The sequence below is a fragment of the Catharus ustulatus genome, chromosome 4 (genome assembly GCF_009819885.2).
Source record: "Catharus ustulatus isolate bCatUst1 chromosome 4, bCatUst1.pri.v2, whole genome shotgun sequence".
In the NCBI taxonomy this organism is placed as follows: Eukaryota; Metazoa; Chordata; class Aves; order Passeriformes; family Turdidae; genus Catharus; species Catharus ustulatus.
In genome coordinates, this window is record NC_046224.1 from 3,086,755 (window position 1) to 3,107,246 (window position 20,492).

The following is a 20,492-nucleotide window of genomic DNA, read 5'->3' on the forward strand; positions in this document are numbered from 1 at the left end:
TACTCTGACTGTGTCAGGGTTTGGGGTTTGTTCTTTGTAGTGCTGTATTTCTATTTTAATTTCCCTAGTAAAGAACTGTTATTCCTATTCCCATATCTTTGCCTGAGAGCCCCTTGATTTCAAAATTCAAATAATTTGGAGGGAGGTGGTTTACATTCTCCATTTCAAAGAGAGGCTCCTGCCTTTCTCAGCAGACACCTGTCCTCCAAACTAGGACACACTCCCAGTTGTCCCAGCCACGATCAAGTGCAGCTGGTTATTTCATGGAAGCCTTCACCCACCTCCCTCTGTTACCTGCTCTCATCAGCCCCACTGATGGGAAAGCTGAGCCTCTCCCTGGTTGGAATCTGAAAGACAGAGGTCTCTGAGTTGAGAGAGACATCAACAAGCTGCAGTGAGAGCTCAAAAACAGTTCTAGATATCAGTGGTGAAAACAAGTCTTAAAAAACAAGTCTCTGTGGAAGCTCCAAAACATAGTTTTAGACATAATAAAAATATAGTAAAAATATTGCTTACATTTTTCAGGTAGAGCAGATAGACCATATGTGTAGATTATACATAAACTTTCATACTAAGAAGCTAGAATTCTAATAGGTTAAGAAGAAATGTTTCAGTTTTGTGTTTTTAGCTCATTGGGTATTTTGTAAATAAGAATCTGTGTGTTGGAGTGAGAGCTCTCTCACTGTCTCTTCCTCCACAACCATCATCATCACTGCCACCACATGAAGAGGAAGAAGAAGGAAAAGAAGAGCAGAAGAAGAAAAGCCCAGGGAGCATCTGCCTCTCGAGACTCTGTGCCAGGCTGCAGCCTCTGCTCAGCACTCTGCAATTTTGGCCTTCTCAGGGCTTTGCACCAGGAGCTGCTTCTACTTCTAATCAGGACTTTACTTCTGTTTGGGACTCTGTGCCAAAAGCTTTTAGCATGGACTTTAACACTTAGGACTTTTTACCTTTTGAGAGTGATGCACCTTTACAATAAACAACTTTATAGCAGCTATCAACTGCTCAGCTCTTTCAAAGAAAACAAAAATCCCAACACTCCCTGACACAGTGTGGAGCATGGAAGGAATGGTGATGACGCAGAGGAACTGCCCAAAGAGGAGAGGGCATTTCCAGGAAACACATGTTGCTCTTGAGACAACTCTAGCTTCAATTTTAGTGCCACAACTGGTCCAGCACAAACATTTAATTTCAGGGTGCTCTCCTCTGTTCTGCTGGCAGTGATGGGATCAATTTTAGGCCCCTGTAGAAACAGGGTGGTGGAGGCTGCAGAGACAGGTACTTCACATAATGCTTTTGATTCCATTATTAATGCTGCTTTTCTGTGCTGCTTTGTGCTGTTAGTATAACTAGACTAATAATGAGTATTATATTTTGATCCAACTGTTAATACTGTAATTAAGCCAAAAATAAGAGGGTTTTTTTCCCCTACAGACAGAGTGCATCCTGTTAACAAGATTTTGAGGGTCAGGAAATGAAGGGGCAATGAACTTGCAGAGCTGCCTCTCTGTGATCAGCCACTTTCTCTTTTTTATCTAAATGAACATGCAAATGCAAACCACAGGCCCAGTCTTTTTGCCAGTTCCTCCCTGCAATCCTCCCCAAAACTATCATTTTCCAGAAGGCTCAAGCAGAGCTGGGTAAAATCTTCACAGGTTTATGTCCTTTAAAATAAAAAATCCTGTGACTGGGGGATGAAAATGCAGTGAAAAAGATTGTATCAAGATACCCTGCTCATTAAAGTCAGGAAATGGTACAATCTGAAAGGTCTTAGCTTTCAGCCCCAAAATAAAAACGCCTTTTCCTCTCCCTTTTAATTCTTCCCAAACCATTTCAACACTGATTACTGCTGCAAAAGTGATCTTGATAAACTTTAAAAATGCTGCAGAGCCTCTGACTTTATTGGAATTCCCTGTTACAAAAATATCTTAGCTGGGGACTGAGTGTGCTGGGCACTGAAAGTGCTCAGCTGTGTGCTGCAGATATCAAACAGGCAGCACAGATTTGCTTTTGGTTCTGGATTTTTCAGAGCAGAAGGACTTTTTTTTTTTTTTAAGGAAGAGGATTGACAGCTTGTTGAGGGGGATGATCCTTCCCCTCTGCTGAGCACATGTGGAGTGGTTCCCAGTGTAGGAGAGACATAGACATGGACACATTAATATAAATATAAATATAAATATAATATAAATATAAATATAAATATAAATATAAATATAAATATAAATATAAATATAAATATAAATATAAATATAAATATAAATATAAATATAAATATAAATATAAATACAAATATAAATATAAATATATAAATATAGAAATAATCTTTTTATAGGAGTGGAAAAAAAATTTAAAACCTTTTTTTTTTTTTTTTGTGAAGGTAGTTGAGCACTGGAGCAGGTTGCTCTGAGAGGTTGTGTCCAGGCTGCACAGGGCTTGGAACAATCTGGAATAGTGGAAGGTGTCCCTGCCCATGGGAGAGGGTTGGAACTGGATGATCTTTAAGGTCCCTTCCCACCTAAACCCATCTATGATTCAATGTTGCTGTGAAAAACTGGAGTTTTATCCCAAACTATCACCAAAAGCATGAATCATCCATGGAGCCAGATGGGTGACAGCAGGAAAGGAGCTGTGCAGGAATTATTAGACCAGTGGTGTTCTTGTGGTATCCAGAAATAAGAGCTATCCCACAGAACTGATGAAGTAGCCCCTGGAAAGAAGGAGGGATCTCTGTGTGAAGGAATTTTGATGTTAACTGCTCCTTTTGACACATTTCTGTCTCCCTGCCACCTGAACCCTGCACAGCCACACTTCAAACACCTTCCCAGCTGGAAATAAGCTGAGAAATAGTAGATATTTTCTACATATTAAAGCACTTTCCTAACTAAACCTGGGGTAAGCACCAAGGAGGATGAAGAGGTACTCAATAAAAATGACAGTGCTAACATCAGTGAAAATGAGGATAAATAGCCCAGGAATTGGTTTAGGTGGGAATTAGATTTCTATAACTCAGCCTCTCCTGCAGATCAGCCTCCCTTCAGGACCACAAGCAGGAGTGTTAATTTGCCTCCTCCTCACTTGATCTGATGGAGTGAATGTGACAGGGGAACGACCTTACACCACACACATGGTTACAAGGATTGCTTCTAAAAGGAAATGCAGAAATCATCTCACTTCTGCAAGAGAAACTCCAACTCTCCTGTTAATGGAAGCTGTGACTTGGGCTCCAAGTACTCCTGAAGCTGGGAATAGATTTTTCCTGGGAGGTCACTGCAGACAGCAGGAGAAATGCAGAACTGCTTTTTACAAACCCAACTTTCTTTCCTCAGAGAATGTCCATGCTTGTTGTCCATGTGGCTGTGAAGGCTGACAAAGCAGTTCAGAAATAAAAATTCAGATTCTTTGCCCTTTACAAAAAAATTTAACATCAGGAATTTTCCACTCTCGGGAGTGAGCAGATGGGAGGAACCTCCCTTCAATGCCATCTGCAGCACCACCATAATTTCATAACTCTCCCTGTCATGAAAGATTCCTTTTCAAGTCAAAAGAAGCCTGATCTGGGGGAGAAGAAGGGACATCTGAATCTGTACTCCTTGTTTTCCTATACTGGCACACAAAGAGGAGGTAAACACTGTGAATCCATCTTTAGGAGACTGAATAGGTACAGATATTTATGATGACATGAATGAACATGATGGTCCCAAGACACTCAGGTTTTTTCCTTCACACCTCCAGTGACCACTCCATGATTCACACCTATTTCATAAAAGGATCATGTTCTCCTTGGAAACTCCCCTCTCTCTCCCCATGGACACCAGAAAGCCCTTGGCAAACCAGCTTGGGCCAGGTGTCTGTAATGTGGCTAAACCATTGAATCCAAACCTGCACAACTCACCCAAGAGCAGGCAGAAACAAAGAAATTATTTACTGGGGCACTCAGCTGGCCTCTGGGATATCTCTGGAGATGCCAGATCCCAAATATCTGCTCTTGGACATGCAGGCAGAAAAGCTGAGACCCTCCACCACAAATTCATCATGCAGGACAGTAAGTTTGGCTTACTGGGAAATGCACACCAGGAATATTCCAACAGCTGAAGGCTGCTGGACCCTAAAATTTCACCATTACACATTAGAAAAAAAACATATTTATCTCAGAAAATACAGCAAGAAGGGAAACTCTTGTGTGTGATGAATCTAGATGTAAAATTCAATCTCCACCTAACAAAATTAAACAAGATTTGGAGCAAGGCAGAAGGGAGGAGGTGAGGAGGGGGAAGGTGTCCCTGGACCAGTTTCTCAGCAGAGAGCAGGCCTCCCTGCTTCTACTTAATTGATTAATTCCTTCTTAGCAGAGTCATCTGTTTGATGTGCTTTTCCATGAGAGCAGTTCAGGAAGTTCATGGGAGTTAATCCGTGGAGATGGCTGGAGCTGCAAAGCCGAGCATCTGATTAAAGGACGAGGAGATCGCTCACAGCTTAGCTGCTTTCAAAGTTGTTCCCAAAGTCTTTGCTAACCTTCATATTTCAAAGTTCATTTCTTGGCACTGGGGAATTTAAAGGGGAAGGCTCTTTTTTAATAGTGGGATTATTACTGTGATCAAAAAGCCGGGGGGGATAAATTCCAAGGGAGGCCACACGCAAAGTCACGAGCGCGCCCGTAAAACGCAGCAGATGAAAAGATCCAGAGGCAAACACACACACACACACAGAGGCTTCTGTTCACAGCCTGTCTGTGGGCTTATTGCTCCCACAATACAGTGTTACACAGGGATTCTTTCTTTTTCTGAACGAGGCAGAGACATGGGATTTCTGGCTGCTTTAGAAAGTGGGGCTTATTTTTCTTATCTTCTACAAGAAATGTGAGTTCTTGTTACAGGTGTTGGGAGCATGACCAGAAGTCACAAGATTTAAGGTTACAAGATCTGGTTAACCAGTAAAACACTGCCAACAAGGATATTTGTGTTTCTAATCCAATACTAAGAAATTTTGTCTAATTACAGTGTGACCTTTCTCAGCCAATCCTGTTTGGACACACAAACCTGTCACCTTTGCAACTACAGTAATTTCACGATTATAAGCCGCACCTGATTATAAGCCGCACTTCGGGTTTGCACCAAAATTTTAGTAAAAATGGTGCGGCTTATAATCGTAAAATTACTGTACTTTGTTCTTTTTATATCTTAAACTTTATAACTAAGCTTTTTTCTACTTAATATGTCTCTGCTTTAAACTTTAAATCTACATTCTTAACTTTTAGCACCTAAGCTTGCAAGCTTTTCCCAAGGTCTCAGTTCAAATCCTGTGCTCTTTTCCAGGCTTTGATTTACAGACCCAATGTTTTGAGAATTTCTTGTATTCTGCTATTTCTTGTATTCTGAATTCTGAATTCCTGAATGCAGCACATATCCCACAGCCAAAGGCAGAGCCATCCTAGAGCTGCCTGCCTGTGCCCAAGCACTTGGAGAAGCAAAGAGCACAGGAGCATTCTCTCTGCTGGGGTTTACATCATTGCTGCCTGGCCAGCAGCATGGAAAGGTGAGCAGGAGCTCCAAGGGGGACATAACTCAGGTGTGCTGCTGCTGAGTGCTGTAATGAGGTGACAGAAATCCTCTGCTGGGGCAGAAATGATGAGGGATGATGTGTGAGGGGGGAAATAAGTGCAGGGTGGTACACATGGGAAAAAGAAAGCAATCCTAACTTTAGCTGCAGTGATGAGCTTTGAATGGACTATTACCTGCTCAGGAATGAGGTGGTGTTTATAGAGCAGTTCTATGAATGTGTCACCTCCGTGCTCAGCGGCGGTGACAAAAAGCAAATTGAATGTTAAGAATTAATAGCAGAGGAATGGAGATCAAAATAGAAGCCATTATTACACCCCTGTGTAAATTCAGTGCGTGGCTGCTTTTAGAATGTTTTGAGCAGTTCTGCTGTTCCCCCCACGGAAAGAATGCAGCAGAGCTGGGAAAGATGTGTGGAAGGGCAATAGAGTGATCAAAGGTACAGAACAATGAAGTACTCCAGGAATATTTCATCTGAATAGGAGATGACAGAAGCAGAGTATGATAATAGTCTATCAGATTATGAATGGCATGAAGAGGATGAAAGAGAGCAACCATTGTTTTCTTTTTCCTTTGAAAAGACAAAAAAGGGTGCTTGAGATGATAGCAGGTCAGAACAAAGGACTTGCTTCACTCAAGGTGAAGTTAATCAAGAGATAATCCCCCCTTGCCGAGGGATACTGCAAATGCTGGAAGTTTACTCAAACAAAAAGTGTTAAACAACTTCATGGGAAGATATTCATGGGATCTCTAGTAAATACAAAGATACTTCAGGAATAATTATGATTTTGTTCTCTAGAGGATATAAAAATATCTGCATTACCCAGTGTTTCACCTTATAGTTCCTCCTATACTGGGTTGGGTAGACACAGAATGTGGGTGATGCTGTCAGTGCTTGATTTCCAGAGGGTGGAGTGGGCACTGGGGGAATCACCATGCCAGGAAGAGTTCAAAAAATGTGCAGATGTGGTGCTTAGGACCTGGTTTAGTGGTGGATTTGGTACTAATGGGTTAATGGTAAAACTCAATTATCCTAGAGGTATTTCACAACCCCAACTATTCTATGAATAAATGGTGAAGGACTTGAGACTTTGTCCTGGTCATTCAGGAGGGCAGCTCTCTGGAATCTTTGCTGGATCAGCTTCAAGGCTCCTGAAGAAGTTTTTCCACAATAATTTTTCACATTTCCTGAATTGTTAAGCAGGATTTGAAGTCCTTGAAGTTTTCACAAGTTCTTGGAGGTTTGAGGACAAATCAAACCTCACTGCTCTGCAGTTGTGTTATGAAGCTGATATTGCCCCTCTGAATTAGGGGAAGATCAGGAGAGGAAAAGTTCTCTTCTCTTCTCTTCTCTTCTCTTCTCTTCTCTTCTCTTCTCTCCTCTCCTCTCCTCTCCTCTCCTCTCCTCTCCTCTCCTCTCCTCTCCTCTCCTCTCCTCTCCTCTCCTCTCCTCTCCTCTCCTCTCCTCTCCTCTCCTCTCCTCTCCTCTCCTCTCCTCTCCTCTCCTCTCCTCTCCTCTCCTCTCCTCTCCTCTCCTCTCCTCTCCTCTCCTCTCCTCTCCTCTCCTCTCCTCTCCTCTCCCTTATTTTTTTTTTCTCTTCTCAACCACCACTATATTATGGGATATTAGAGAGCTAATCTAAGGAAATTTAGGCAGGCAGATGATTCAGAAATATTTTGCTGTCCTCCAGCAGCAAAAACAATCAGTGGGAATCTGCTGTGGACAGAGCTGGATATTTTCACTGGTGAGGCACAAGAGAGTCTGAAGAAAGAGTCGAAATGCCAGAGTTCAGGTTATGAAGTTCAGCTGGGTCTGGAATGACTGTGGACAGGTCTGTTTTGCAGCCCTACAATTCCCTTGGCTTGTTCCCTCTCTCTCCATCTCTCCTGAAAAGCTTAGCTGAGGTAGAGGCTCGTTTTTATGACGGATTCACGTTGCCCATTGGCAAGCCAAGGTGCTGGAAGCACTGATATCTTCAGCCCTGGAGAAGTGATGAGGGGCCACAAACTCACTTGGGAGCCTGCAGCACCCAGGCTGGTGCCAGAATCATCTTGGGAACACGTGGGCTGGGTGTGGAGGCAGAACAGATGGTTGTCAGGGCTGTGTTTAGAAACATGGGACAAGGAGGTGCAGGAGGAGTCAATAATTTGAGGTCGTGCACCCAGTGGAGATTCAACCCCTGTGCCCTGCATGGCATCCCCTAAAACTGTCTTTGTCTCTAAAGGCTGGAGAGCAGCAGAGCAGCACCCAAGCTGGGCTGGACACAGGAATTTGGAAGGGATAGCCTGTGGTGAGCACAGGGGACAGGTGGAGCAGTCACACAGAGTTCTCATCTGTGGGGAAAATAGCTCTGCCCAAAGGGAATGGGATGAGTCAGGCTAAGGATGCTGTAATGGAATAAAAATATCTGTGCTTTCCTGCAGTTCGGCTAATCCACAATAGCAGCTCACTCGGATTTGCTTCCCTCTGACAACAAGAGCACAGAATTGCAGGATTTCAGGGCAAAAATGCACCAGGTACATTTTTAACAAAAGATTATTTAAGTGAAATCTGCTGGCCACCTTTCCCCTCTCCTCCGCTCAGACTGACCTTCACCCATGCTGGCTTTAGAGAAGAATTGATTTGGGGAGTGAATATGCAGCAGGTTGGACAGATCCCTGTCTCCAACCACACAGCAGGGTCAGCACAGGGAGCTGAATTTTCATTAGGAACAGATCCTTTACTGTTCTGGACACAGAGATCAGGAAGGATATCAGCCTGCCTGCTCTTACCTTTATCAGGTCTTTCTTTCAGCAGGTGACATCATCTTATTGATAAAGGTCAGGTTGGCCTCAGCTCCTTTCTGACTCGTTGAATATTAGAGATGGCTGGAGGGGGAGCAGGCAGTGATTTGATGTGACAGGGCAGGAGGGAGCACACCAGCAGTGCAGCAGGACACAGGCTGCAGGAACTGGCCATGCCATGATCCATTGTGACAAGGGGAGAGCTGCAGATGGATGGTCCAGTGGCCTGAAGTGACCCAGCAAGGGCAGGACAGAGAGAGGCAAAATCCCCTTTGGTTTGTGTGAATTCCCACTGCAATGGGACAAATCCAGAGTGTCCTTCCTTAGCTGAGGGTGGGATCACAGATTTATTGTGTGAGATGATCTGGCATTGTGAAACAGGTCTCTTCCTTAAAGCTCATCTCATTCCACCCCCTGCCATGTAGGGACACCTTCCACCATCCCAGGGTGCTCCAAGCCCCATCCAACCTGATCTTGGACACTTCCAGAGATCCAGGGGCAGCCACAACTTCTCTACCTGTGCCAGGGCCTCACCTCCCTAACAGAGAGCATTTCTTCCTGACATCTCATCTAAACCTACTTTATTTCAATAAAAGGCCATTAATTCTTTGTTTTAAGATACAGAGCACAGCAGTCTGGGCTGGACCCAGGATGTGGATCCAGCAGAGCAGGGAGAGGCAGCAGCAGCAGGGACTCTGCTCTGCAGATCTGTGGCTGTAGAAAAGAGAGGCAGGAGCAGGAGCCTGTGATATCCATCACTTGCCATGTGCTGCTTGACTAACCTGAACATGCATTTAAAGACATCAGGTTGTCTCCCAGGAGATTTCTCCTTCCTCCAAAGGGCTGTTTCTCATGCATTCAGCATGTTGAGACAGGGTTCTGTGCTCCTGCAGGCTCAGGAAGGCAGGGACAGCTGGTAGCTGTTTCCTTCCCCTCTTCCCTTCTCATCCTGGGAAATTTCATGCCAGCTGTGGTCACCTGTTTGATTTCTCTTTGAGTGCCTGCCTTCCTCCACAAATTAATTGTGATTATTGTCTTGCCTGGCAGGGAGGGAACTCTTGGTGGTGTGAGCCTGAAGCACTCACTCTCTTTATACCTTTCTCTTTTTCCCCCTGCACTGAGTCTAATTTTGTGGTTTTCTGCCTTCCCCAAAAAACCCCTCAGACCAATTCTGAACTGTCATCTCCATTACATCACAGCAGAAGGGGTTTATCACTTGCAATCCACTCAGTTACACTTGTGATTAAAACTGATTGCAAACCCAGTCCTGGCAGCTCAGCCTGGGAATTGGGAACGTCTTTATAATTTCTGACAGCAGATCTTGGGGTCTTAAGTGAGCCTGGCAGGACAAGATCTTTGCAGGCCAGTGGGAGTGGGAGAAGAATGTGCATCTGTGAGAAAGAGATGGTGATTTAAAAAAAAAATACATATAGAAGGGCCCAGAAACCCCCAAGATGATATTTGGGAAAGGGGGAGGTGGAAATAAAGCTCAGCTCTTGGGACTGCCAGGACCATCCCTAGGAACAGGTGATGGAGGAAATGGTGTAGCAGAGAAAAGCAGATCCCTGCTCAAGCCTTCACTCAGTTTGGGGCATCAGCAAGTCGTGGAATCAGTGTGGATGTTCCTGGAAAAACAAAAAAAACCCAAATCTTGTGCTTGTTCCCAACAGCAGCAGCAGCAAATCACAGGCTCAGGACTCTCCTGCCCTTCTGCAGCTCCACCTTATTCCCTCTGTATAGCTGGAGCTGTTTATCCCCTGCTGGATCAGAGCAGGGCTGCAAAATTAAATTTTGCAGAGTGGTGGAGCCTTAAATGTGCTCAGAGGGTTTGGATCCTACTTCAGACCTGGATGGTTGACTGAGCTGCACCACCTTTCTGCTTGTCCTGAATTTTTGCTTGATTTCAGAGATTTATGTACTAGAATTAACTATGGATTTTACATTTATTATATAATAAACGGATTTTTTAAAATTAACAAGTAAAATGCCATAAATATTACATATCTTTATATGATAACTCATTTGTTTATCCCCACCTGCTCTTGTTGGGGGTTCAGTGCATTTTGCTGAACTACAGCCTGATTTCTAGAGCTTGTTCTGAGGAGACAGAGAATCCACCAGCCTCCTCAGGACCTTTTCCCAGCATCTTAAATCCTCTCCCTGATTCACCTTAGTGTTCCTCCAGCCTGACTTGAGCAATGTTTTCCTTCATTTCCTCTGAAACTCTCCTGTAGGATCACCCAAACATCTCCATGAGGAGGTGCCTCTCCAGCATCACTCCCAGGAGCTGAGAGGGGTAAGTTTGAAACATCTCCTGCTCAGAGTTTCTCCTCCAGACTCTGATTCATTCTTGCTGCTGCCTCTAATGTCTCTCCAAGCTTTGGATGCTCCCTTGCAGGCACAGACATCAGAGCTGGGTGTCCCCACTTCTGGCATGCCCAGATGAGAAATGACTCTCCTCATCTCGCTCAACATGTCCCTGTTTCTGCATCCAGGCACTGAGTCAGCCCTTCTGAGGGATTCCAGGCATTGCTCTCAGGCTTTTTCTCAAACCACTGAATGGGTCTGGCTCTCTTGGAGTTGCTGCCTTCCAGCATAGGTTATCACCCTCCTACTCATGCTCTGAGAGATTATTATTTTTGTTAAATAAAAGTAAAACTTTGCAGGCAGTGTGTGCCCTGGGATCATCTAATTCAAGGCATGGAGCTGACATGCCTCAGCCAGGAGCCAAGATTGTCACCAGAGACACCCAAAACAGGCTGATTCTGTGCATCAGCAGGATGATCTCAAGATGTTGAGATCCCTGGCAGTGTCAAGGCCAGGTTGGACACAGGGGCTTGGAGCACCTTGGGGCAGTGGAAAGTGTCCCTGCCATGGCAGGGATGAGCTTTAAGGTCCCTCCCATCACAAATCATGCTGGCATTCTGTGTTGGTCAGGAAAGGCAGCTGGGCTGAGCCAGCCCGTGTCCCAGCCCGTGTCCCAGCCCCTGTCCCAGCTCCTGTCCCTGTCCCAGCCCCTGACCCTGTCCCTGTCCCAGCCCATGTCCCTGTCCCTGTCCCTGCCTCTGTCCCCAGTCCCTGTCCCTGTCCCAGCCCCTGTCCCTGTCCCTGTCCCTGTCCCTGTCCCTGTCCCAGCCCCTGTCCCAGTCCCTGTCCCTGTCCCAGCCCCTGTCCCAGCCCCTGTCCTTATCCCTATCCCTGTCCCAGCCCCTGTCCCTGGATAAAGGCGTTTCCCCGCTGCTCCCCAGCGCTCACTGTCTGTCCCTCATTAGCACTCAGCTCATTTGCATGGCCAGGGTGCCCCGCGGGCCAGCAGCACAGCCCTGAGCCCAAATTGCCACTTGTGCCGTGGGGACACGGGGCTGGGGACACGGGGCTGGGCTGTGCCAGTGCCAGGGGAGCGGGCTGGGGACAGCACAGGGTGACACTGGCAGGGACAGAGGGGTGAGCGTGTCCTGCAGAGGAGCAGCCCTGGGTGCCAGGGGCTGGGCAGGGAGCGCTGGGTGTGCTCGGGTTTGGCTTCAGATCGAATAAATCTTTCGCCTTTTACTAAAGATTTCCGTGGAGCTGAACGATCACGCCTAATGAGGAATTTTTTTAGGCTCTGTTTGGGCAGAGCTGTTGTTGGGCTGGTAAAGAATAGAAGAAAAGTTCTAGGAGGGCAGTAACCCAGACTTCCAGACCTGAGGGAATGAATGCTGAGGGTGTAGCAGTGGGATTGTCCATCCATGGAGTGGTTCCAGAGGAGGATCCAGAGATGCTGCCGGGGCTGGAGCCAGGCTGGCAGAGCTGGGGATGCTCACCTGGAGAAGAGAAGGCTCCAGAGAGAGCTCAGAGCCCCTTGCATGGTCTAAAGGGGCTGGTATTGAAGAAGATGTTCTGTGCCTTTTTACCCCAGTAGATAGAGATAATTCGGGTAGTGGTTTCAGGGAATAGTTAAGCGTACATTTGCATGACAATGAGGGTAAATTCTTTTTAACTATAACGGGGAGATTTAGGTGGAATATTGTGTAGAAATTCTTCCCTGTGAGGGTGGTGAGACCTTGGCACAGGGTGCCCAGAGAAGCTGTGGCTGCCCCTGGATCCCTGGCAGTGTCCAAAGCCAGGCTGGATGGGGCTTGGAGCAAGCTGGAATAGTGGAAGGTGTGCCTGTCTATGGCAGGGGTGGAATTGGATGAACTTTAAGGTCCTTTCCATCCCACACCATGGTGGGATTTTTGAGTTGGTCGGGAAAGGCAGATGGGCTGAGCCAACCAAGCTCCCAGCCCATGTGCCTGTCCCTGTCCCTGTCCATGTCCCAGTCCCTGTCCCTGTCCCAGCCCCTGTCCCTGTCCCAGTCCCTGTCCATGTCCCAGTCCCTGTCCCTGTCCCAGCCCCTGTCCCAGCCCTTGTCCCTGTCCCAGCCCCTGTCCCAGCCCCAGTCCCTGTCCCTGTCCCTGTCCCAGCCCCTGTCCCTGTCCCTGTCCCTGTCCCTGTCCCTGGATAAAGGCGTTTCCCCGCTGCTCCCCAGCGCTCACTGTCTGTCCCTCATTAGCACTCAGCTCATTTGCATGGCCAGGGTGCCCCGCGGGCCAGCAGCACAGCCCTGAGCCCAAATTGCCACTTGTGCCGTGGGGACACGGGGCTGGGGACACGGGGCTGGGCTGTGCCAGTGCCAGGGGAGCGGGCTGGGGACAGCACAGGGTGACACTGGCAGGGACAGAGGGGTGACCGTGTCCTGCAGAGGAGCAGCCCTGGGTGCCAGGGGCTGGGCAGGGAGCGCTGGGTGTGCTCGGGTTTGGCTTCAGATCGAATAAATCTTTCGCCTTTTACTAAAGATTTCCGTGGAGCTGAACGATCACGAGTGATGAGGAATTTTTTGGGGCTCTGCTTGTGCAGAGCTGCTCTTGGGCTGGTAAAGAATAGAGAAAAGTTGCAGGATAGAGTAGGGAAGGAGCTGGGTTGCGGGATGGAGAATGACCCAGACTTCCTGACCTTAGGGAATGAGTGCTGAGGGTGTAGCAGTGGGATTGTCCATCCATGGAGTGGTTCCAGAGGAGGATCCAGAGATGCTGCTGGGGCTGGAGCCAGGCTGACAGAGCTGGGGATGCTCACCTGGAGAAGAGAAGGCTCCAGGGAGAGCTCAGAGCCCCTTGCAGAGTCTAAAGGGGCTGGTATTGAAGGAAATGTGTGACTTTTTATCGTGGCAGATACCGAGAATGCTGGTAGTGTTTTCATGTTATAATTAAAGGTACCTTTGCATGACAATGAGGGTAAATTCTTTTAAGCTAAAACAGGTAGATTTAGTTGGAATATTGGGTAGAAATACTTCCCTGTGAGGGTGGAGATACCTTGGCACAGGGTGCCCAGAGAAGCTGTGGCTATTCCTGGATCCCTGGCAGTGTTCAAGGCCAGGTTGGATGGGGCTTGGAGCAAGCTGTGATAGTGGAAGGTGTTCCTGTCTATGGTAGGGGTGGAATTGGATGAAATTTCAGGTCCTTTCCATCCCAAACCATGGTGGGATTCTTGAATTGGTCAAGAAAGGCAGCTGGGCTGAGCCAACCCCTGTCCCAACCCCTGTCCCTGTCCCTGTCCCTGGATAAAGGCGTGTCCCCGCTGCTCCCCAGCGCTCACTGTCTGTCCCTCATTAGCACTCAGCTCATTTGCATGGCCAGGGTGCCCCGCGGGCCAGCAGCACAGCCCTGAGCCCAAATTGCCACTTGTGCCGTGGGGACACGGGGCTGGGGACACGGGGCTGGGCTGTGCCAGTGCCAGGGGAGCGGGCTGGGGACAGCACAGGGTGACACTGGCAGGGACAGAGGGGTGAGCGTGTCCTGCAGAGGAGCAGCCCTGGGTGCCAGGGGCTGGGCAGGGAGCGCTGGGTGTGCTCGGGTTTGGCTTCAGATCGAATAAATCTTTCGCCTTTTACTAAAGATTTCCGTGGAGCTGAACGATCGCGAGTAATGAGGAATTTTTTGGGGCTCTGTTTGGGCAGAGCTGCTCTTGGGCTGGTAAAAAATAGAGAAAAGTTTCAGGGTTCATGAAGGAAGGAGCTGCGTTATGGGATGGGGATTGACCTGGACCTCGTCGTCCCACAGAATGAATGCTGAGAGTCTAGCCAGTGGGATTGTCCATCCATGGAGTGGTTGCAGGGAGAATACAGAGATGCTGCTGGGGCTGGAGCCAGGCTTGCAGAGCTGGGGATGCTCACCTGGAGAAGAGAAGGCTGGAGGAAGAGCTCAGAGCCCCTTGCAAGGTCTAAAGGGGCTGATATCAAAGGTGTTTGACTTTTTTACCTTAGCAGATAGTGATAATGTGGGTAGTGGTTTCAAGTTATAGTTGAATGTACATTTGCATGATAATGAGGGTAAATAGTTTTAAGCTAAAACAGGGAGATTTAGGTGGGTTATTGTGTAGAAATACTTCCATGTGAGGTTGGTGAGACCTTGGCACAGGGTGCCCAGGGAAGCTGTGGCTGCCCCTGGATCCCTGGCAGTGTCCAAGGCCAGGCTGGATGGGGCTTGGAGCACCCTGGGATAGTGGAAGGTGTTCCTGTCTATGGCAGGGGTGGAATTGGATGTACTTTAAGGTCCTTTCCATCCCAAACCATGGTGGGATTTTTGAGTTGGTCGGGAAAGGCAGCTGGGCTGAGCAAACCAATGTCCCTGTCCCTGTCCCTGTCCCAGCCCCTGTCCCTGTCCCTGTCCCAGCCCCTGTCCCTGTCCCAGCCCCTGTCCCTGTCCCTGTCCCTGGATAAAGACGTTTCCCCGCTGCTCCCCAGCGCTCACTGTCTGTCCCTCATTAGCACTCAGCTCATTTGCATGGCCAGGGTGCCCCGCGGGCCAGCAGCACAGCCCTGAGCCCAAATTGCCACTTGTGCCGTGGGGACACGGGGCTGGGGACACGGGGCTGGGCTGTGCCAGTGCCAGGGGAGCGGGCTGGGGACAGCACAGGGTGACACTGGCAGGGACAGAGGGGTGACCGTGTCCTGCAGAGGAGCAGCCCTGGGTGCCAGGGGCTGGGCAGGGAGCGCTGGGTGTGCTCGGGTTTGGCTTCAGATCGAATAAATCTTTCGCCTTTTACTAAAGATTTCCGTGGAGCTGAGCGATGACGAGGAATGAGGAATTTTTTGGGTGTTCTGCTTGGGCAGAGCTGCTCTGGGGCTGGTAAAAAATAGAGAATAGTTGTAGGATGGAGGACAGAATGAGCTGGGCTATGGGATGGGGAGTAACCCAGACTTCCTGACCTTAAGGGGTGAATGCTGACATTCTAGCAGTGGGATTGTCCATCCATGGAGAGGTTCCAGAGGAGGATCCAGAGATGCTGCCGGGGCTGGAGCCAGGCTGGCAGAGCTGGGGATGCTCACCTGGAGAAGAGAAGGCTCCAGGGAGAGCTCAGAGCCCCTTGCAGGGTCTAAAGGGGCTGATGTTGAAGGAGGTGTTTGACTTTTTACCCCAGTAGATAGCGATAATGCGGGCAGTGGTTTCAGGTTATAATTAAGCGTACATTTGCATGACAATGGGTGTAAATTCTTTTTGACTGAAACGAGGAGATTTAGGCGGAATATTGGGCAGAAATTCTTCCTGTGAGGCTGGTGAGACCCTGCACAGGGTGCCCAGATCAGCTGTGGCTGCCCCTGGATCCCTGGCAGTGTCCAAGGCCAGGCTGGATGGGGACTTGGAGCAACCTGTGATAGTGGAAGGTGTTCCTGTCATGGCAGGGGTGGAATTGGATGTTCTTTAAGGTCCTTTCCATCCCAAACCATGGTGGGATTATGAGTTGGTCGGGAAAGGCAGCTGGGCTGAGGCAACCCATGTCCCTGTCTCTGTCCCTTTCCCTGTCCCAGCCCCTGTCCCTGTCCCAGCTTCTCTCCCTTTCCCTGTCCCTGTCCCTGTCCCTGTCCCTGCCCCTGTCCCTGTCCCTGTCCCAGCCCCTGTCCCAGCCCCTGTCCCTGTCCCTGTCCCTGTCCCAGCCCCTGTCCCAGCCCCTGTCCCTGTCCCAGCCCCTGTCCCTGTCCCTGTCCCAGTCCCTGTCCCTGTCCCAGCACTTGCCCCTGTCCCTGTCCCAGCCCCTGTCCCTGTCCCTGTCCCAGCCCCTGTCCCTGTCCCTGTCCAGGATAAAGGCGTTTCCCCGCTGCTCCCCAGCGCTCACTGTGTGTCCCTCATTAGCACTCAGCTCATTTGCATGGCCAGGGTGCCCCGCGGGCCAGCAGCACAGCCCTGAGCCCAAATTGCCACTTGTGCCGTGGGGACACGGGGCTGGGGACACGGGGCTGGGCTGTGCCAGTGCCAGGGGAGCGGGCTGGGGACAGCACAGGGTGACACTGGCAGGGACAGAGGGGTGACCGTGTCCTGCAGAGGAGCAGCCCTGGGTGCCAGGGGCTGGGCAGGGAGCGCTGGGTGTGCTCGGGTTTGGCTTCAGATCGAATAAATCTTTCGCCTTTTACTAAAGATTTCCGTGGAGCTGAACGACCACGAGTAATGAGGAATTTTTTGGGGCTCTGTTTGGGCAGAGCTGCTCTTGGGTTGGTAAAAAATAGAAAAAAAATTATAGTATAGAGAAGGGAAGGAGCTGGGTTGCGGGATGGGGGTTAGCTCGGAATTCCTGACCTGAGAGAATGAATGCTGAGGGTGTAGCAGTGGGATTGTCCATCCATGGAGTGGTTGCCGAGGAGGATCCAGAGATGCTGCCGGGGCTGGAGCCAGGCTGGCAGAGCTGGGGATGCTCACCTGGAGAAGAGAAGGCTCCAGGGAGAGCTCAGAGCCCCTTGCAGGGTCTAAAGGGGCTGATATTGAAGGAGATGTGTGACATTTTACCCCAGCAGTTAGTGATAATGCGGGTAGTGGCTTTGCAGTATAACTAAAGGTACACTCGCCTTTTATTAAAGATTTCCGTGGAGCTGAACGATCACCAGAAATGAGGAATTTTTTGGGGCTCTGCTTGAGCAGAGCTGGTCTTGGGCTGGTAAAAAAATAGAGAAAAGTTGTAGGATAGAGGAGAGAAGAAGCTGGGTTATGGGATGGGCAGTAACACGGACTTCCTGACCTTAGGGAATGAATGCTGAGGGTGTAGCAGTGGCATTGTCCATCCATGGAGTGGTTCCAGAGGAGGATCCAGAGATGCTGCCGGGGCTGGAGCCAGGCTGGCAGAGCTGGGGATGCTCACTGGGAGAAGAGAAGGCTCGAGTAAGAGCTCAGAGCCCCTTGCAGGGTCTAAAGGGGCTGATAGCAAAGGAGGTGTGTGACTTTTTACCAAAGTAGATAGTGATGATGCGGGTAGTGGATTCAGAGCATAGTTAAGCCTACATTTGCATGACAATGGGTGTAAATACTTTTTGACTAAAACGAGGAGATTTAGGCGGAATATTGGGCAGAAATTCTTCCTGTGGGGGTGGTGAGACCTTGGCAAAGGGTGCCCAGAGAAGCTGTGGCTGCCCCTGGATCCCTGGCAGTGTCCAAAGCCAGGCTGGATGGGGCTTGGAGCAAGCTGGGATAGTGGAAGGTGTTCCTGTCTATGGCAGGGGTGGAATTGGATGAAATTTAAGGTCCTTTCCATCCCAAACCATGGTGGGATTTTTGAGTTGGTCGGGAAAGGCAGCAGGGCTGAGCTAGCTCCTGTCCCTGCCCCTGTCCCTGTCCCAGCCCCTGTCCCTGTCCCTGTCCCAGTCCCAGCCCCTGTCCCAGCCCCTGTCCCAGCCCCTGTCCCAGTCCCTGTCCCTGTCCCTGTCCCAGCCCCAGCCCCTGTCCCAGCCCCTGTCCCAGCCCCTGTCCCTGTCCCTGTCCCTGTCCCTGTCCCTGTCCCTGTCCCAGCCCCTGTCCCAGCCCATGTCCCTGTCCCTGGATAAAGGCGTTTCCCCGCTGCTCCCCAGCGCTCACTGTCTGTCCCTCATTAGCACTCAGCTCATTTGCATGGCCAGGGTGCCCCGCGGGCCAGCAGCACAGCCCTGAGCCCAAATTGCCACTTGTGCCGTGGGGACACGGGGCTGGGGACACGGGGCTGGGCTGTGCCAGTGCCAGGGGAGCGGGCTGGGGACAGCACAGGGTGACACTGGCAGGGACAGAGGGGTGACCGTGTCCTGCAGAGGAGCAGCCCTGGGTGCCAGGGGCTGGGCAGGGAGCGCTGGGTGTGCTCGGGTTTGGCTTCAGATCGAATAAATCTTTCGCCTTTTACTAAAGATTTCCGTGGAGCTGAACGATGACGAGTAATGAGGAATTTTTTGGGGCTCTGCTTGGGCAGAGCTGCTCTTGGGCTGGTAAATAATAGAGAAAAGTTGTTAGATGGAGGAGAGAAGAAGCTGGGTTATGGGATGGGCAGTAACCCAGACTTCCTGACCTTAGGGAATGAATGCTGAGGGTGTAGCAGTGGGATTGTCCATCCATGGAGTGGTTCCAGAGGAGGATGCAGAGATGCTGCCGGGGCTGGAGCCAGGCTGGCAGAGCTGGGGATGCTCACCTGGAGAAGAGAAGGCTCCAGGGAGAGCTCAGAGCCCCTTGCAGGGTCTAAAGGGGCTGATAGCAGAGGAGGTGTGTGGCTTCTTATTCCAGTAGATAGTGATAATAGAGATAGTTTTAAACTGAAACAGGGAGATTTAGGTGAGATATTGTGTGGAAATTCTTCCCTGTGAGGGTGGTAAGACCCTGCACAGGGTGCCCAGAGCAGCTGTGGCTGCCCCTGGATCCCTGGCAGTGTCCAAGGCCAGGCTGGATGAGGTTTGGAGCAGCCTGGGATAGTGGAAGGTGTCCCTGCCCTTTCAGGAGTGGCACTGGCTGAGATTTAAGATCCTTTCCATCCCAACCCATTTCTTCAGCTCTGTTCTTACCTGTGAAGCAGCTCCTGGTGCCAAGGGAAAGAAACAGCTCCTCCTAAAGGGCTGTGCATCCAAAGTTATGGGTAACACTTGCCAAGTTTAGGTTGTGCATTCACCAAAGCAGCCCCTTTATCTTGGCTTCAATATGCCCACTCTTTGGGACCATTTTCACCATAATTAATTTTCTTGGTTAGAAAAGGAAGACTTCAGACCATTCACACCCTTCTCTTCAAGAAATTACTTTCCTGCCTTTGTTTTTTGCATGCCTTCATTTCCTGCCTTAATTTCCCCTGCTTTGGAAAGCAGCAAGTTTTTCTGTTTGCACAAGTGAGACCCAGGGTGACAAATTCTCCCTCCCAGAAAACCCCTCCATCTCTTTGTGAAGTGTGGCATCTGTCTGAGGGCACAAGTAAGTGTTTTTATGTGTTAGAACAGCCCAGAATGAGGTCCTGCTGCATTCATTGGGACACTGAGCAGAGCCCTGAATTATTTGGAGTAATAAATGGAAATGTCCAAGCAGGAAGTGTCCAGGGCACACTCCAGACCCTGAATGAGATGCTTGGCTTGCAGGGTCCTGGCTAGAAGGGTTTGGCTGCTAACAAATCATTGCTGGCATCTTGGCAGTGCTGCAAATACCACAGACATCTGATCTTTCCCTTTGGCTCCTGCCATGGAAGCCCCTCTGGTCATCATCTCTTGGTCATTCTCCACAGACACAATTTGGTTGCATTTGTGTTTGTGGTGACCTTGCTGTTCTGGAGGCTATAAAATCACCTTGAGGACCTGTGTGGATATTCCTGATGAGTGGAGAAGGCTGGAGGGAAAGATGTTTGGGGTTTACAGGCTGTTAAAAATTAAAATAATCTGTGTTGGATCTGTTCTTTGCAAAGGCAGAGTTTGGAGGGACAGAACAGTGCCACATCTGCTGTGGGACCTGCAAACAGTCCCTCTATGGCAGAGAGTCAGAGCCACTCATCCCTCCCATGAGTGGGATGAGGTGGAACCAAAACCAGGGAGTTTGCATCACCAGGCTCACATTTTCCCTACAGCTTTTTATGATTTGGGTTTCCAAACCCAGCCTGGCTACCCAAAACTGGCTCCTGCTTTTAGACAGCACTAGAATGAAGGGGCAGAGATTCCCCACAGGATTCCTGGGATGCTCAGTGTCAGTGCCCCAGCCAAAATTAACATGCAACCTGCAGCCAAGAGGCTGCCAGTGACAAGCAGCAGCTTTGAAGGTCACCTCGCCTTCAAGTAAATAAATAAATAGTGAGTAAGAAATCAGGCAGCAATAAATAAACCAGAGACATTCCACTGGCTTGGACTTGAATTTTCTTTTTTTTTATATTTCTTCTCTGCTCTTTTCA

The 20,492-nt window shown here is 49.3% G+C and overlaps 6 non-coding genes across 6 annotated transcripts; all 6 read left to right on the forward strand.

Moving 5' to 3' along the window:
• Positions 1-11,844: 11,844 nt before the first annotated feature.
• On the forward strand, positions 11,845-11,959 carry LOC116996122. The gene has a single exon (XR_004417876.1). It is a non-coding gene; the product is annotated as a U5 spliceosomal RNA (small nuclear RNA).
• Positions 11,960-13,106: 1,147 nt separating this feature from the next.
• On the forward strand, positions 13,107-13,220 carry LOC116996127. The gene has a single exon (XR_004417882.1). It is a non-coding gene; the product is annotated as a U5 spliceosomal RNA (small nuclear RNA).
• A 982-nt stretch (positions 13,221-14,202) lies between these two features.
• Positions 14,203-14,317, forward strand: LOC116996120. The gene has a single exon (XR_004417874.1). It is a non-coding gene; the product is annotated as a U5 spliceosomal RNA (small nuclear RNA).
• Positions 14,318-15,356: 1,039 nt separating this feature from the next.
• On the forward strand, positions 15,357-15,472 carry LOC116996121. Its single transcript, XR_004417875.1, has one exon. It is a non-coding gene; the product is annotated as a U5 spliceosomal RNA (small nuclear RNA).
• A 1,247-nt stretch (positions 15,473-16,719) lies between these two features.
• LOC116996128 lies at positions 16,720-16,834 on the forward strand. Its single transcript, XR_004417883.1, has one exon. It is a non-coding gene; the product is annotated as a U5 spliceosomal RNA (small nuclear RNA).
• A 1,609-nt stretch (positions 16,835-18,443) lies between these two features.
• On the forward strand, positions 18,444-18,557 carry LOC116996129. Its single transcript, XR_004417884.1, has one exon. It is a non-coding gene; the product is annotated as a U5 spliceosomal RNA (small nuclear RNA).
• The last annotated feature ends 1,935 nt before the right edge of the window (positions 18,558-20,492 follow it).